Source organism: Apis laboriosa, unplaced genomic scaffold, assembly GCF_014066325.1.
Source record: "Apis laboriosa isolate Shangri-la unplaced genomic scaffold, ASM1406632v1 scaffold68_cov148, whole genome shotgun sequence".
Lineage (NCBI taxonomy): Eukaryota > Metazoa > Arthropoda > Insecta > Hymenoptera > Apidae > Apis > Apis laboriosa.
Genome location: NW_025224135.1, coordinates 1437289 through 1454290, shown reverse-complemented (window position 1 = coordinate 1454290; position 17002 = coordinate 1437289).

Below are 17002 nucleotides of genomic sequence, written 5' to 3'. Positions count from 1 at the left end.
TATTTTTTTCTATTATTGACGAAATATAGTAGAATATCGATTATCGGAATTAATATACTGATCAAGATTGATATCGAAGAAATTTTTGAATGAGATTTATATTACGTTAAATGATAAATCCTTTATATTGTAATTTTTAGCATGATAACTTTATTTTCTTTATTATTGATGAAAAAATAAAATAGTTATAATAGAATATTGATTATAGGAATTAGTTGCAAAAAAAATCCATTCGAATAATCAATTAGGAATCAATTAGGACTTTTTCACTATATAATGAAATAATTAAAATTTAAATAAATTTTAAAAATGAATGTTTATTATATAAGAGAATATATTTTTTGTAAAATAAATTTATAAAATCCTTTTTAGTTCATATTGTAATATGTTTTAAAATATTAATGAATATAAACATTAATGAATATGTGAAATTAAATACATATAATTAAACACATATATTCATCATTCATCTTGTATTCGAATAATTGAAATTGTATTGTATAATGCAAAAAAAAACGATGAAATTTTTACGATTTAATAATGAAATAATAAATTTGACAAATTTTCAAAATTTATTTTCCTCAAATAATACTTCTAAAACACATTTAATTTAAACTATTTAATTTAATCTAATTTAATTTAACCCAACCTAATCTTCAAGTATAATATTTAATATTCGCTAAATAAATATTATATTGAGTGAATATCCAATTTAAACATTTGAACGTGAATTAAAATAAATTGAAATTAAAATTTGTGATTTGATCACGAGAAATTCTGTAACATCTTCATTTCCCTGAAGAAATTGGAAATTTAGTAACCTATGCGTTCCGATCCTATTGTATGATATATGCGTCCCGTATATCGATATAATCCAATATTAGGGTGATTTCGTGGCACCCCATCTCGAACGACACGAAGAACTTTCGTTTCGCGGAGGGCAAATGTTTTAAATCGACGGGCAAAAGTTGAAGGGAAGAAAGCTGATATTTGCCACTACCCTCATTTTCTTCTCACTTAAACACTTTCGCGCATGAAATGGGAAAATTTAACAAACAGCAATTTTAAAAGCAACATCAAATATATATCAAATTATATATCAAATTTCGGAAATTGCTCGATACTTGAGACAATATTTCAATATAAATCTCGTTATAAAAGATACTATAACTTGAAGACAGTGCTATTTTTAGGCTAAGTTAGATTAATTATTAATTTATTATTATTCAAATAAAAATTTTATATACAATTTGTTTTAAACAATTATCATGCAAAAAAAAAATATTCCTTAATTTTTTTTTTCATAAAATGAAATGTGACTCATATACGTTTTTTATATTATGATTAATTATGACTAATTATCATATATGTTTAAACTATATTATAAATACTTATTAATCAAAATTTTATTTGTAATAAACAATCTGTAGTGTATTGCATTCATCAAGAATTGTCTAAAAAAATATATAAAAATTAAAGTATTGTATTTGTTTTATTGTTATCATTCCATAAATAATATCATTTTAAAAGAAGAATTTTTAATCCCTTTTTCAATAAATTTTTTAACTTAATCTAATATTTTATCATTAAACAAATAAATTGAAAAAAAAATAAATTAAAATTAATCTTTCGAAATAAAAAAATGAATGTTCATGACAGGTGTAGCAATCGATAATAATTAATGATAATTAAGCGACAAATAACAGCCGCGACGAAAATAATGTAAATTCAACGCGTATTAGGGTGTTGAAGTCTCTCGATGCGTACGTATATACGGTAATTTTAATTATGAGATAGTTCACTCCGATGTCGAGTTTCGCGCGGAGAAAATTACTGCATGTGGAAGGGGAAGTTGAATCCGGTGGATGGGGTAACAATGTATTATGCGTTCCCTTGTCAACCCCTCGCGTTAACCGCAAACCCCTTCTATTCACCCCCAACAATTCGTTAACTGCTATCGAATTGACTTTAACCGGCCATAAGTCGAGAGTGTGGAACCTCGTTGCCTTTGACGAAAGTTTACAATCGGGATCGTTGATAATTGTATCTCTCTTTCCTGTAAATAATACAAAAATTCATAATATAAATGTATATTAATTCTATTTTACCTTTAAACAAAAAAAAAAAAAAAAAAAAAAAAAAAAAAAAAGGAAATTGAATTACATACTACCAATTTTAAAAATTTTGGAATCACTTTTTTCCTTTTCTTTTTATTGGATTTTTTTTTAATTATAAATTTGAAATATTATAACATAAATTGAAAGAAGATCTAATAAAAAGAAAATTATAAAATTATATTATATATGACATACATATAATATATATATATATATATCAAAAAAACTTTTTAAGGTTAGAATGACATTCTGATATTATACTTCTCCACGTGACATTCGTATAGATATGAGACCCTTCGATTACGTATACCTCGACGATAAAACCTCCTTTGCGTGGATTAGTCCGCTCAATCAGGAAATATACTTGGAGCCCCCATAAACTTCTCCCAGCGTGCAAACCCCTATGTGCGTTCTATGTACCATCCCTCTATGTGCTTCCCTTCTTTTACGCATTGTCGTTGTGCTGATCGCACATACCGACAGATAAGAATTCCTATCTTAATTGATACACCGAATCAAAAACATTCCTCTTTAAATTTTGTTCGAAAGAATCATTCTTTAACGACAGACATTTGACGAAAAACTTGATCGTTCTAGGGAAATTCATCGTATAACCACAAATATGTAAGAAATTTTTAATATAATCAAAAATAATGTATTGCATCTAACCTACGTAATTACAATTTAATCTAATCTTGTTGCAATATAAGATTAGTGATAATTTGTCGTTATCTATAATCTGAAGAAGTATCTCTAATGAAAATAAATAAGATAAGCATTTATCTTAAACAAAATATACATTATATTATGTGTGACGTATGATAAAGAAAGGATTAAAATCAAAATAATTAATTATTTTAAATATTTTTTTCATTTGAACGATATTTAATCTATAAATTATTTTCAACTTTTTCAATTTAATTTCAATTTAAATCTTTCACGATATGATTTATTTTATAAAATTTTTTTCTTTACATTAAATCATTTAAATTGTTTTTTTTTTAATCATTTTAATCATTTTAAAAGATTAATCGAAGATCGACAGATTGAGGGAAAAATTCAAATTTTTAAATTATAAACAGTTACACAGAGAGAGATTCGATTTCGGATATATTTTAAAATCCATGGGGCTCAATGTTCCGCGAAATACATCGCTCCCTTCCAATCGGTCCTATAATACAGATGCCGTAGAGATGGCTACAAATCCCCCAGAACTCTTCATATCTATAACCTCTTTTCATTCTCGACAACAAGGGCTCACACGCGACAGGGTAGTTTTAAACAATTCACCCTTCAAACCCTCCCACATGGTTAACTTTATTGCTACTTCCTCGTGTATATCATGAGAAGCACTTCGATTTCGTTTAAGTCTGTAAAAATTTCATAATAATATTACTGTACACTATTATTATGTATTAATATGTATACTATTATTATTATTAATATGTATATTATTATTAATATATTCATGGAATATTTTTAAAAAATCTAAAAGTCAAAATAAACACAAAAATTAATATACAAAAATATTAGTTATGAGTAATTTATGTTTATGTTAGATGAAACGAGACAGAACTATTCACCCTCTTTTTATTTTGTTTCAATTTAGTTTAAGGTAAATTTCAATTTCTTATAACTTATCAAAGATGTTTAATACGGAAATGATGTGTAATAAGTAAAGAATTTTACTTAAAGACTAAAGAATTAGGATTTTCAAAGAGCAGATCATAGTTTTACTTTGCAATAATCTTGAACCTGGATCTTATAACCTGGATTATAATCTATATAAGTCTTAATTATATGATGATTCGTAAGAAATCTTTTAATTTTACGATAGTCCTTAAAATTTTCTGAATATAGAGTGATTTATTTCTTTCTTTTTCTTTTCTTTATAACTTTTGTCATTAAAATTAGTTGTCATTAAAATATTACAATGTTGATATTCTGGTATTATTTAATTTTCAATTTTGATAATTTTGCAAATTATTTATAGATAATTGATTCAATTAAAAGATCTTCTGATAAGAAAAATATAAATTTTATCTTAAATAAAAAAATACCTAAATAAACCAATATAAGAGCTAATCAGTTTCGTTTAAACTCGAATAAAATCAGAGATAATGATTATATTTAATTGAATTTGAAAATCTTTCTATACAAAAAATATCAAATTTTAAATTTTATTTTTAAATAGAACTATTTATATTTGTAAAAGTTTCTCCTAACCTTGCGTACAGTCAAATCATACACTCTCGTTCGTTCTCATACTTACTTCAATTCGTATTTACGTCTTCACGTGGTATCGTTGTTTGTTTCGAGTTATCAGCATACGGATCTCTCATCCATCGAATCGAGTTGCGAGATTCGTCTGCAATGATGTTTACGATAAGCATAAATCCGCGAAAGTCTTCCGAGTTGGGATTCGGAGAATTGAGCTTCCGACGTTTAGTTCTCGAGAAGAGTTGGCCTTCTGACCCCTCTGTCACCCCTGTCGTATTCTTCGAAACCGAGAATTCGAAACACGGCCTGGGCGGATCTGCGCCGCGCTCTTTTAATCGTAACTTGCGGCCCGATAGTAAGCGGGCCAAACTTAACCTATACGGGAGGTCTACTTTTATTGTTCCCGCCGATAGTACAATCGTGTGTTTCCGTATTTATGGCAGACTGAATAAAAAAGACTTGGAAAGAATCCTGCATAAACGGTATCCCAGACTTCTCCCTTCGTTATTGTCCATTTCGATGATAACCGTTTCAAGACTTCGATTGAAGAGAAAGTTCGAATCGTTCCGTGCTTAAACGTTGCATTGACAAATAGCGAGTTTACGAAAGCAATCGTTTCTTATGTGTGCGTGCTCATGCGATGATTGGTCAAACGTAATTTTTTCGAACCAATAATATATTTGCTTTTAACCTTTCGAGAAATGGATTTATTTCTATTAGAATTAGACTGTTATCCATAATTCGTTATCAAAATATTAATATTCATTATATTTTTTCGATAAGAAAATGTTTCGATATTCGTCATTAAGAGTTTCTTATGATTTAATGATTTCTTATGATGTAATTATATGATACATTCTATAATTATTTTTTAATAAAATATTATATATAAAAATAAAAATTATATTTTTGTTTAAAATTTTATTTATTTATTATCGAAAAAATTAATTCTATTTTTGTTCTTTTCAAAAATGGATTAATAACGAAGAAAACTTCTTTCATATACATATAACCTCGATAACGTTTTGAACATTAATCTCTTTACATCCCGATCTAAGTATGAAACAAGCAAATTGTATGTGCGAACCACGTCCTTTCGAATAAAAGCGACAAAAGGGTGTCGGCTAAGCGGTCAGCCTAGCTACACACACTGGTTAATGTGTAGACATTTAGTGTTCACGGCTGTATCAGAGCAAAGAATGAATATTCAACGGTAAACAGCGGGCAGCAGCGGTTTGCAAAGGGTTGTACGCGGAGATAGAGAAGGGATAGGAGGCAAGGTGGTTCCTGGTTTGGCCAACAGGGGAGATCTGCCGTGACTTGTGCAGATATAAACGTGGCCACGGTTCAGAGGGGCGTTGTTTACGATATTACATCTGTAATACCCGGTCAAGTGGGCAGCGTCCACCGGTGTTCCGTAATCTCTTCCGTGCCAGGACTTCGTTCCTAGCCAGATACAGCACGTCGAGCTACGGTAATGGTGGTGGTCTCGTAAGTGCATCGAGGATAGTACACCGTGGTTTAATACTTTCTCAAGTATCTGCAGTGTACGCTGCCTATGCAACGTAACGTTGGGGCATTATATTTTCAGCGTTATCAGAAAGAAGAGAATAAAAGATAAGACGAGAATTTAGATTTGTTTGATCAAAGTATCGGTATTCACGAGAATGGACGATTCGATTTTTTGGAAATTAGACGATGCGTAAGATAATTTTGATGAGGATCGTAGTTATTTTTTTTTTTATTATCAATTAGAAATTTATTGGATATATGATTTTAGTAATAATTTTCATATATATATAAAAAATGAAATATTTACTGAAAACTTGAAATAAATTCTAGTGTAATCTTAAAATTCAAATATATTTTTCGAAAATATATATTTTTTTTGAGCTATATATAGAGTGTTTGTTCAATAATTAATTAATTAATAGTTATTTATGAAAAAGAAAAGATTTAATTATTATTTTCGTTTTTTAGATTTCATTCGACGTATGTTACAAAGAATAATATTAATCGTAATCAGAATTGCTAGATTCGATTTCTCTTGTAACTAACAATTTACTGTTAATTAATACAGCAATTTCACCGATACCAACTGTCCGCCTCAGAAGTTGGTGGTCAAAGGACAAACATCGGTGTAGCTAGGGAGGACGATGTTTTGATTCTGGCTGTTATAGGGAAGACATATATCACTGGTCCACCCTATTGCTAGTAGTTAGGGTGGCGATGCTGGGCACGAATGGACATGCAGCGATTTATTGCTACGTCCGATATATATGATTATTTAAATCTTTTTCAACTATCATGGCTTCCTGCACATGGATTTATCTATTCTTATACGTTTCAAATAATGCTATTTATTATTTAACGAATAATCTAGGTTAATTGTCATTTGTCGATCAATTAAAAAAATTTGAGGAATATTTGAGAAAAATTTTAAATTTATTTTTTAAAGATTATTTGAAAAATAATGTATTTTTGAAACACAAATATATATTATGAAAATCAATTGTGAAGCAAAAGTTTAAAAATTGATTTTATAATTAACCTATTACTTTAGTTTTCAATTTCTATTTTTATTAATGAAAAATTAATTTAATTTTATTTCATATCTTGTTCTCACTATAATTTCCGTTTCATAGGACAAAATTTATTTTGACGTGTAAATTCCTCGCATGAAAAGCAGAAAGGCGTGTAAACGTGGACACGAAGCGATCTTGAATGTTGGCTGGGAAGTCCAGTAACACGTTTCTGTTATGGAGATTGGTTCTGCTGACGGAATACAAAACGCGCGTGTTGCACGGGATATAGTAATGGCGAAACTAAGGACACGATCTCGAACCGCATATATCTTGAACAGATCCGTCTCGAATTTATTGAGATTGACATTTGCCTTTAACCTTCACATGTTATTTAAAGAGATCTTCACAAGATCTTTAAATTGAAGTTTCACCTTTTGTTACTTGGTTTCGATTCGTTTGATTATTGAGCGAATTTGTATTCTTTGAGGTTATGTATAAATTTAAAAATTTCAACTTTATTTATTCATGAATTTTTTACTCAATTAATAATTGTTTTAATTATTGTCTTTGGTTTTAGATTCTTTTTTATAAATTTATAAATTAATAATGAAAATATATTAAAATCCATAATAAAGAAAAAATTACACGAGATACAGTCCTCCCTTCACGATGTCTCGAATTCAACTAACGAATGCTTTTCGTAAGTTGTACGAGCAATTGCAGACAATCTCTTTCACTCTTAACGGAATGTCTATTAATAAGAAATAATTTTCAAAAATAACTTTCATTCGTCAATACAGTTTTTTGATCATTTTATCGAATATATTCAATTCTTTAACGTATGATTATTTTTCCATCTCATTTTATTTTATATGCATATTTTTTTAAAAAATTGTAACATCTTTCACCAATTCAAAAAATCTGAATATTGTAAATAGGATATAAGTTGCATTTATCTATCTGTCCAAGATTAAAGAGATGTGTGAGAAAGAGTTACGATGCAGAAGAAATCCGCAACGAATTCATGGCGAATACAAAGGGGGATCGATGGATCGTCTAAGGCCGTGTCTGACAGTAAAGTCGAAATCTGTCGGTGGCAGAAATATTCGAAGCGCATGGCGTATTTCACGCCTAATTTCTCGCGAATTCCGCGCTGAATATTCTTCGTTCTCGATCTCATGCGGGCCACGTGCCATTCATCTCATAGCCGGCTGAATCTTTGAATCGCGGTCTCAATCACTTTAATCTTTTTTTTTCTTTTCTCATCTTTTATCTTGTTTTTATTGTTTTTTTTTTTCGTTAAATTTTTTTTTTATTAGATTGTAGATTTAATTTCTTCAATTTTTTCATTATTTATTAGATTGTACTTGATACAAGAAGAAAGGAACTGTGTGACAATTATTATTTTTTATATATTTTCTATATATTTAAAAAAATATCTAGAAAATATATTTAGAAAAATAAAAATTCGTTGGAATTTTTCAGTTTTAAAAATGACAACAATAAAATTTACAAAAAAAAAAACGTAGAATCGATTTTATTTAACCCAATGATTTTTTACGTACAATTATCTTTGTCATTTGGCAAAAAAGAAAATTATATCAAATTTTGATATTATTTTAAATAATGTCTAATGTATCTCAAAATGTATATAGTTACATTTAATACACAATGAAAAAAAAAATGATATGAAAACAATTTTGACAAATTTATTTGAAAATTATTATTTTGAATAATGTAACATTAAACATGTCTAAGATGTATTTATACCAATTACTTAATATGCACACAATGAAAGACAAAAAATTACAATATCTATTACAAGCTTTAAAAATTATTTTAAAGATTTTCAATAATTTTCATTTCAAAAATCTATTTATATTAACTTCACTTAATATGTACACAATAAAAAAGAAAAAATTGTATCATATATGCCACAAACTTTGAAAAATTATTTGAAAATATTATTTTCAATATTATTTTCATATCAAATATATTCAAAATTTATTTATACTTAGATGCACTTAATATACAATGAAAAAAATATAATCACATATGTCACAACTTTAAGAAAATGATATAATATTTAAAATAAAAATATGATACATGTTCAAAATTTATTTATTTATTTCTTTCTTTATATTATATATGCCACAAACTCTGACAAAATTATTTTAAAATATTATTTTGAAAAACACCAAGTAATATCAAATACTTATACTTATATCACTTAATATTATAAAAAAATTAATAACAAAAACTCTAATAAAATTATTTCAAAAATATCAAAGATCCAATTTACTTATGTCAATTTCGCTTGTGATATCTATGCGATGAAGAGAAAAAAGAAAAATTTGATGAAATTATTTCAAAATATTATCTCAAACTCCTAAGATCCTGATTATATTAGCATGAAAGAATATTTGGCGACAAGTATCGTTCGATTAACATTTGGCTTGTGGATATTTCGGTCAGGACGCGCGTTGTACTTGGTGTCGTCGGTTCACCCCATATTTCTTTCAAACCCCTACCATCCTTACACACGTACGCACACCAGCCCAGAAATTCATTAGGGGTATCAGATATTTCTGGTGGGTGGTTCGCGCCGGAATAAATCATACGCGCGGCGGGCCACGGAACCGTTTTGCTTCTTTCGGCGCATGCGCGATCTATCCGTTTTATCTGCTCTATCCGAAAGAAGGGTGAAAGATGAGTAAATGGACAAAGTGGAGGGACGAGAGTAAGAGAGAGACAGAGAGAGAAAGGAGATGGAAAGAGGTATGTAACCGGACTGTAAGAAATGAAAAAAGAAAAAAAAGAAAAAAGAGAAAACGAAGAGAAAAGCGCTTAATAGAGTAGAAGAAGGCAAAGTGGTATAATATTGAAAAAGAAATAGTGAAAGATAGAAGAAATTATCTTGAAACAGGTTAAATAATTCGAATAAAGAAAAGAAGCAAAAATAGTGTAAAAATAGCGAAGAAAATAATGAATGAAAAGAAGAGAAAGGGAATCGATTAAAAGTGAGGTTAAATAACAGGGAGAAAGAAAATAAATTGAAAATAACAAGTGATATTGAAAAAAACAAATAGTGAATGAATCATCTTGAAAACAGACTAAATATTTGGACAAAGTGGTGAAATAAAGAAAAAGAGGCAATGAATGCAAAGTAATGTAATATGAAAGAATATAATGAAAAATAAAAGAAATCGATCAGAAGTGAAGAAATCTTAAAAAAAAAAAAAAAAAAAAAAACAAGGAGAAAAGGAATAAAATAAAGATACAAACAGATGTAACATCGAAAAAGATTAAGAATACTAAAAAAAAAAAAAAAAAAACAGAAGAAATCGATCAAAATGAACAAAACCTTGAATATCATCCATCGAAGATGAAGAAACGAAGGAATCGATCAAGATTTTAAATTTTGAAGATTAAATAAAAAAAAGATTATACTATGGATGTGCATCTAAATACAAATAGCGAAGTTGAAAAATAAAATACCAAAAGAGTCGTAAGAAGTCGATCGAAATGAAGGGAAGAAGAACTAACCAATGCCGAGAAAGATATCGGAAGAGAAACAGAAAGAAGAGGCGAACGAATCTTTGGAAAGCGTTTACGTGCGAGTCTATAAGAAGAAAGAAGGCTAAACGTTTGAACGTGATCCGAGCTTAAACCATTCCTCCGGACACGGAGGAAATCTCGTTACCAACTCGACCGACCGCCACCCACTATCCCTACTAGCCTATCCAACAAGAATATATATATGCTTTATACACAGAGGAAGCATGGTCGAGATCTAAGAACCTCCTCTCTCTCTCTCTCTCTCTCTCTCTTTCTCCCTCTCCTTTTCTTCATCGGCTCAATCTTACCGGCATTCGTGATCGTTCGAGCGTGGCCAGCGTCTTACCGTGCCTCCATCCGAATAGATTGAAATTAATTTCGGTATTGCGATTGAAAACTCGATGACCGATACCGACGGATGGACGGATATCCCTCCCCTTTAAAGGCGAGAGAATTATCGTATTTCGAACGATTGGATCTCTCTGGGATGGGATAGAGAATTTTCTTCTCGAGAATTGTCAAAGTGACAGGAGAACGAGTTCGTGGAGATATTCGTTTTCGAAATATTTGTTGCGCGAGGATGGTTAAACGATGGAATCTCTTTGATTGAAAGTTTCGGAAAGCTTGGAAATATTTTTAAAAAAAGGAGACGTGTGTAACGTAACATTTTTTTTAATAAAAAAGTCTTTGAAGAAATTTGAAGAATTCTGGAACTGGAAAATTCTTGAAAAAAAAAGAAAAAAAAAAGTTATGATCGTAAATGTGACATTTTAAGGTGAATGACACGATAAAAAATAGGGATGTAAGAAATCTTGAAATTTTCGACTCTTTCTTTAAAAAAGATTCGAATCTTCTTTGCTATATAAAAAAGACGTAAATTTAATATTTTGAATGTGGATAAAGCTAACTCTGAGAAGCTTCGAATCTTTTCTAAATTTTCTAAATATATTTCAAAAAATTTATATCCTTCGAATTTCAAATTTCTTCTTGATAAACGAAACACACCGGTGTATAAATCTATGTATATACATGGATAAACCTTGGAAATTCTTCGAGAAAAAATTCTCGAAGCTTCTCTAAAAGAATTGCAAATGTATATTCGTTTATAATAAACGAAACAAATGATCGGAAAAGAATGAAATATATATATAAGAAGATTGGTTGATTAAAGCGATAAAAGTTGGACGTTAAACAGGAAAGGGGAGAAAGTTTGAGGGAACGTATATAGGAGCCGCGAATTATTCGTACATTACCGAATTCAAATTAATTTCACGCGGCGTGCCGTAAATCAAAGCTCGCAGCTCTATAACGGGTGGGCTCTAAATCACAGCGCGGTAATTGCACCACAGCGCGGTATACGTAGCGGAACTAGCTAACGGACCACGGTATTGAACGGAACGGTTTCTTCCGTTGAAAAGAGATTAAAGACCCGATCTTTTTCCCTTCCTCGCGTGCCAATATATATAAAAGTGACGGACCGAATAAATATCAGAAGCGATGAGATTATAAAAGTGTTTATTGTTATATTAATGTGTATATATATATAAAAATGACGGACCGAATAAATATCAGGAGCGATGAGATTATAGGAGTGTTTATTATATATATATATATATATAAAAGTAGTAGACTGAATAAATATCAGGAGCGATGAGATTATAAGAGTGTTTATTGTTATACCAATGTGTATATGTACATATATATATAAAAGTGACGGACCGAATAAATATCAGGAGTGAATGAGATTATAAGAGCGTTTATTATTGTACGTGACAAGTGAAGTAAACATCGAAGAATTTAAATGGTATATATGTTTGGATGGAAATAGTGTAAATTCAAAGAGTATAATTCTAAATAGAATTTTAGAATTTGACGAATGAAACGAATGAAGTAGATATTAAAAAATTTAATATATCGAAATAAAAATAATTTTTATTTTAATGAAGAATAAATAACATTGAAATTCTTGGATAAAAATCAACATTGTAGCATAGAAAGAAAAAAAATGAGAGTATGAGTGAATCAAATTCAAGAAAATTTAATTCCATATTAATGTGATGGCGCAAAAAATTTTTGGAATAGAAAAAGCGTATCAAAATTCTTAATCGGATATTTTTATTCAAAATCCTCGGATTAAAATTAAAACTTCCTCATTGAAACGCTTCCTTATGAACCTTTCCTACGTATCGTGAGATCTAAAATGAAATATTTCGATATATATATATATATATAATATTTATATTATATATAATATTATAATATTATATATAATATAAATATTTTGAGTTATAAATATATCGAACAAAGGAAATAGGCGCTTTTCAATTCTCTTCACAATGAAACGCGGTGTATTCCACGTTTTTACGGAACAAACGCGACGCGAGAAGGTCGGTTAACGAGGAGGAAGGTGAGATTTCGCGCGAAAGCACGTCAACTCGATATATATTGGAGCGGAGCCGGGTCAGTTTTAAAGGAAAAAGGTAGAGAAAGGGCGGGAAAAGGCGAAGGAGCAAAGGGCCGTCTTTCAACAAGGCTAATTTTTTCGCGCGACCCCTCTCTGTATCAAGATCACGTATGCCATTCGCCTCTGGGCACGATTCTGGTGAAAATTCATGCGTCGCATTTCTACATTCGCTTCTTATCCTTTCTTTCATTGACGAAAGGAAGACCGAGCGATCTCTTTTGCTCGAGAAATTATTTGATTATATTTATGTTTCTTTGCATTTCTTGTGTTGTCAATCTTCGTTACTTCTAAGTCAAATTTAATGGAATTAATAAATTTTTAATTTTTCTTTCTAATAGAATTCTAAATCTAATTTAGAATTGTGACTATCGTATATGTTATTGATATTATCGATATATCGTTAAAGACGAAGAGTTAAGTTAGGTTAAAATGAATGTAAACTAGACTTTTGACCATTGATTATCGATATAATATGTAATTAACATAACGATAAAATCGTTAAAACTATCGATACATCGTTAACAAATAAAAATGAATATATAAAGTTAAGTTAGATTAAAATATACTCAAAATGGTGATTATCAATTATTAATAGTTTTTAATATAAGGATATATAGAGGTATATTAAAATAGACGTAACCTAGAATTATAATCGATTATCGATATGATTATCGATATGATTGTGTATAGTTTTTGATATATCCATAATAAATTACAGATATATAGTTTAAATTATAGAAAATGATGTCATTTATAATACATAAAGTAATTATTATTAAAAAACATAGAAACCTTATCCTTTATAAATTACACAAGAAATACATAAGCTTACGATATCGATATCATCGATATCTTCGAATGACATTTTTGAACGAAAACGAAACATAATTGATCCACCAGTGCTTCTTAACAACATCTCGAATAACAAAACTATATCAACCACACGTGTTTATCAACTTAGCACAATTACAATCTCTATTTTAATCTAACTTAACCTAACCTAACCTCTCAACATCGAATTTATCGAATTCGCAATTTCTCGTCTAATTACCAATTTCGCGTAATCTCGTCCCCTCTGTCAAGGATAACGTGGACTCCTAAACATCCCCTTTTTAGGAAACGGAATCCAACAGTCGATGCAGTCGTCACTCGGTCACGCAGGATTGCCCGAGACTCAATGACGACTGACGAGGTTTGCCAGGAGGACGGCGACGAAGACGGACGTAGGCTGGAAGGAGAATTCTTATTAAAGGGAACGAAGAGCAGTATAAAGAGAAAGAAAAAGAGAGCAGAAAAGGAAGATAAAGAAAAAGGGAGATGGGAAGGGAGAAGAGTGTGGCTAGTGATTGGATTACAGTCAGGGAGTCCCCGTGGACTCGGCAAATGACCGGGACAAATTGCCCCTCGCCTTCGGGAATACTTATATATCTGGAGCGATCGAGTGTTCGCGTGTCCTCTCAGGTCCTGTTGCCTTCCTCCTGTGCACATCCAGTCTGTACATTCGTACAATGGTTACGAATGGCAGAGTTATTTCGCAGAAGAAATATTCCTGCGAAGGATAAGAGTTTGAATTTAAGAATGTGCGTTCGTATTTTTAGGTTATGTTTCGTGATGCAACATTAAGTTCGTGAGTGTAACGCAGTTTTATTCGTAATATTGAACATTCGTATTCTTTCGATACGGTTGTGGGAAATATTTTCAAAATTTTATTTTGAAATTTTAATTTTCAAGAACTATGAAAGATTATTCGAAGTGTAATGTATCCATTTGTCAGGAATATCGTTAAGAAGAATTTTCTGAAATTTTATTTCGAGATGTATTCATATTCTTCGTACTTGTGTTTCTAAAAAAGTTAAAACAACTTAAAAGTTAAAACAATCCCAATGCACTTGATCAAAAATAATCTCAAGAGTAATTCTCGAGAATATTTTTTTAATTTTAATTCTCAAAAAGTTAAAAAAAGATCAGTCAAAAGCAATTTTTGAAAATTTTAATCCACTTATTCAAAAATACTTGAAAATTTTATTTCGATAATCTTTCGATATCCTTATGTATTTCTGCTTCTGAAAAAATTAATGCCTTATAAATCACTCTCAAAGCAGTATTCATTTATTCAAGAATAAAACAATTTTCGAAAATTTTATTCCAAATTTCTCATATTCTCTAAATTCTATAAAAATTTAATCAATTAGTCTCAACGTAATATTTCACTCATTCAAAAACACTCTCGAGAATAATTCTTGAAAATTTTCTCTCTTAAAATTTTACAAATACTCGCAGTTAAAAAAAGCAGTATCATCGTCGATCTCGTGCACTGTACGGTGAAACAAGCCAGGAAATATGTCCAGCCCGGCAAGGTGGACACACCTCTCGGATGCGGCAATTCCATCCCTGGTCCGAGCGTTTCTCATCCCCTACTACTCTTCTTGACGTAATAACCTGGCGTTTACCCATTGTTTATAGTCGTGGAGGATCGTAAATCGTGCGCTGGTAGTTATTGCCGGCGTGTGCGTCTTCGTGAGAATTCCAATTCTGTAGCTACAGATCAGTAGAGATCAGTGTATCTAAATAGAGGATAACTGCATTGTTCTATTCTTTTCTCGGTGTATATGCAAAACATTCCAGATATTCAAGCTTAATGATGCAATTGCTGAGGTGATTTCGATCAGTTTTTTCCTTTGCGAAAATTTTCGGTTTAGTTAACGAGTTATTAACGAGAAACGAATTGGAGCGCGATAGACGAATGGTAGTGTTGGATATGAGCCGCTCGCGAATCGCCAAACTTGAACAAAAAGAAAAAGAATACGAATAAATTTGAGAATAAAACTTTTGCAAGTTTTGTCGCGTTTTGATTAGTGAAATCTAAATTTAAAATGACAGTGATTTTTGATTAGTTTCAATACAGTGTTCACTTGAGATAAATAAATATTTTCAAGAGCAATAGTTTTATTTTCAAATGAGTTTTATATATAGAATATTCATAAAAATATTTGAACAAGAACAAAGAAATTTACTTAATTGTTTCAATGAATTATGAAATCATCTAATTTTAATGAAAGTATGTATTTATACATGTAAGTATGTATATGGGGAACATAATAAAATTATTTGTTGACGAAAAATCTATTTAAAGTGAAATCAAGTTCAAAGTTTCAACATTTTTTATTTTTTAAATATAATTTTTGTCTGTAATAATTTCCTTCATAATAATATTAAATTCTAAATATTTAAAATTATGCTTTATCTTTCATCATTAACTCTAAACTAGTTCAGAAATCGTCAATTAACTTTTGTCAGTTAATTTTCAGGACACCACATAAAGCAAATATACGCAAAAGGGGAACGACGACGACGATGACAGTAACGAGTCTCTCAGGAGCTTTGCGAGAGTGTCGAAACGCTACCGCTGCCGAATCGCTGATGGTCTTTTTACATACTATCCCTATGGTGCTTCTTGGAAAAAAAAACAACGATGGTTAAAAAAAACAACGTAAAAAATCGAGAGCAGTGTGATTCACCGAAATCATATTTTTTTAAAGTTAAAATAAGATGTCGATAGAAGTTTGTAAAGAAGTATTTATTCTTTAATATGTTCTAGTATCTTTAGTATTAGAAGGTTGAATGTTAGTTCTAAAAATATATCATAAAGATTTCTTATTCTATGGCGGATGATGTGTCATGAATTTTTCCAAAAAATGTAAAAGATAAGAAAGAATTTTATTTATACCATTTTTTTTTTGTATACATGTATGTTCATTTCATAAGTGCACAGTTATTTTGAATTTTATCGCATTTTTTATAACTGCTTTTACTTTTAAAATCGAAAATCAATATTCGTCATCTTTGATTTCTAATTCTAGTTTACTATATACATGATATTAAATCCATTGAAATAAATATAAAAATAGTTATTATGTTTTTATATTTTTTGATAAAATATTATATTTAACAAAGTGCAATAATCATTTATTTTTGTCGAAGATTCTAAAGAAATGTCAAATTAGCACGATATTTTATGGAAGGAACGTGATATAAGAGAACATGCGGAGAAAAAAGTGGAAGGGTCGATCGACTACAAGCAGAACCAAAGAGGATCAATGAGCTATACGCGATTCTTT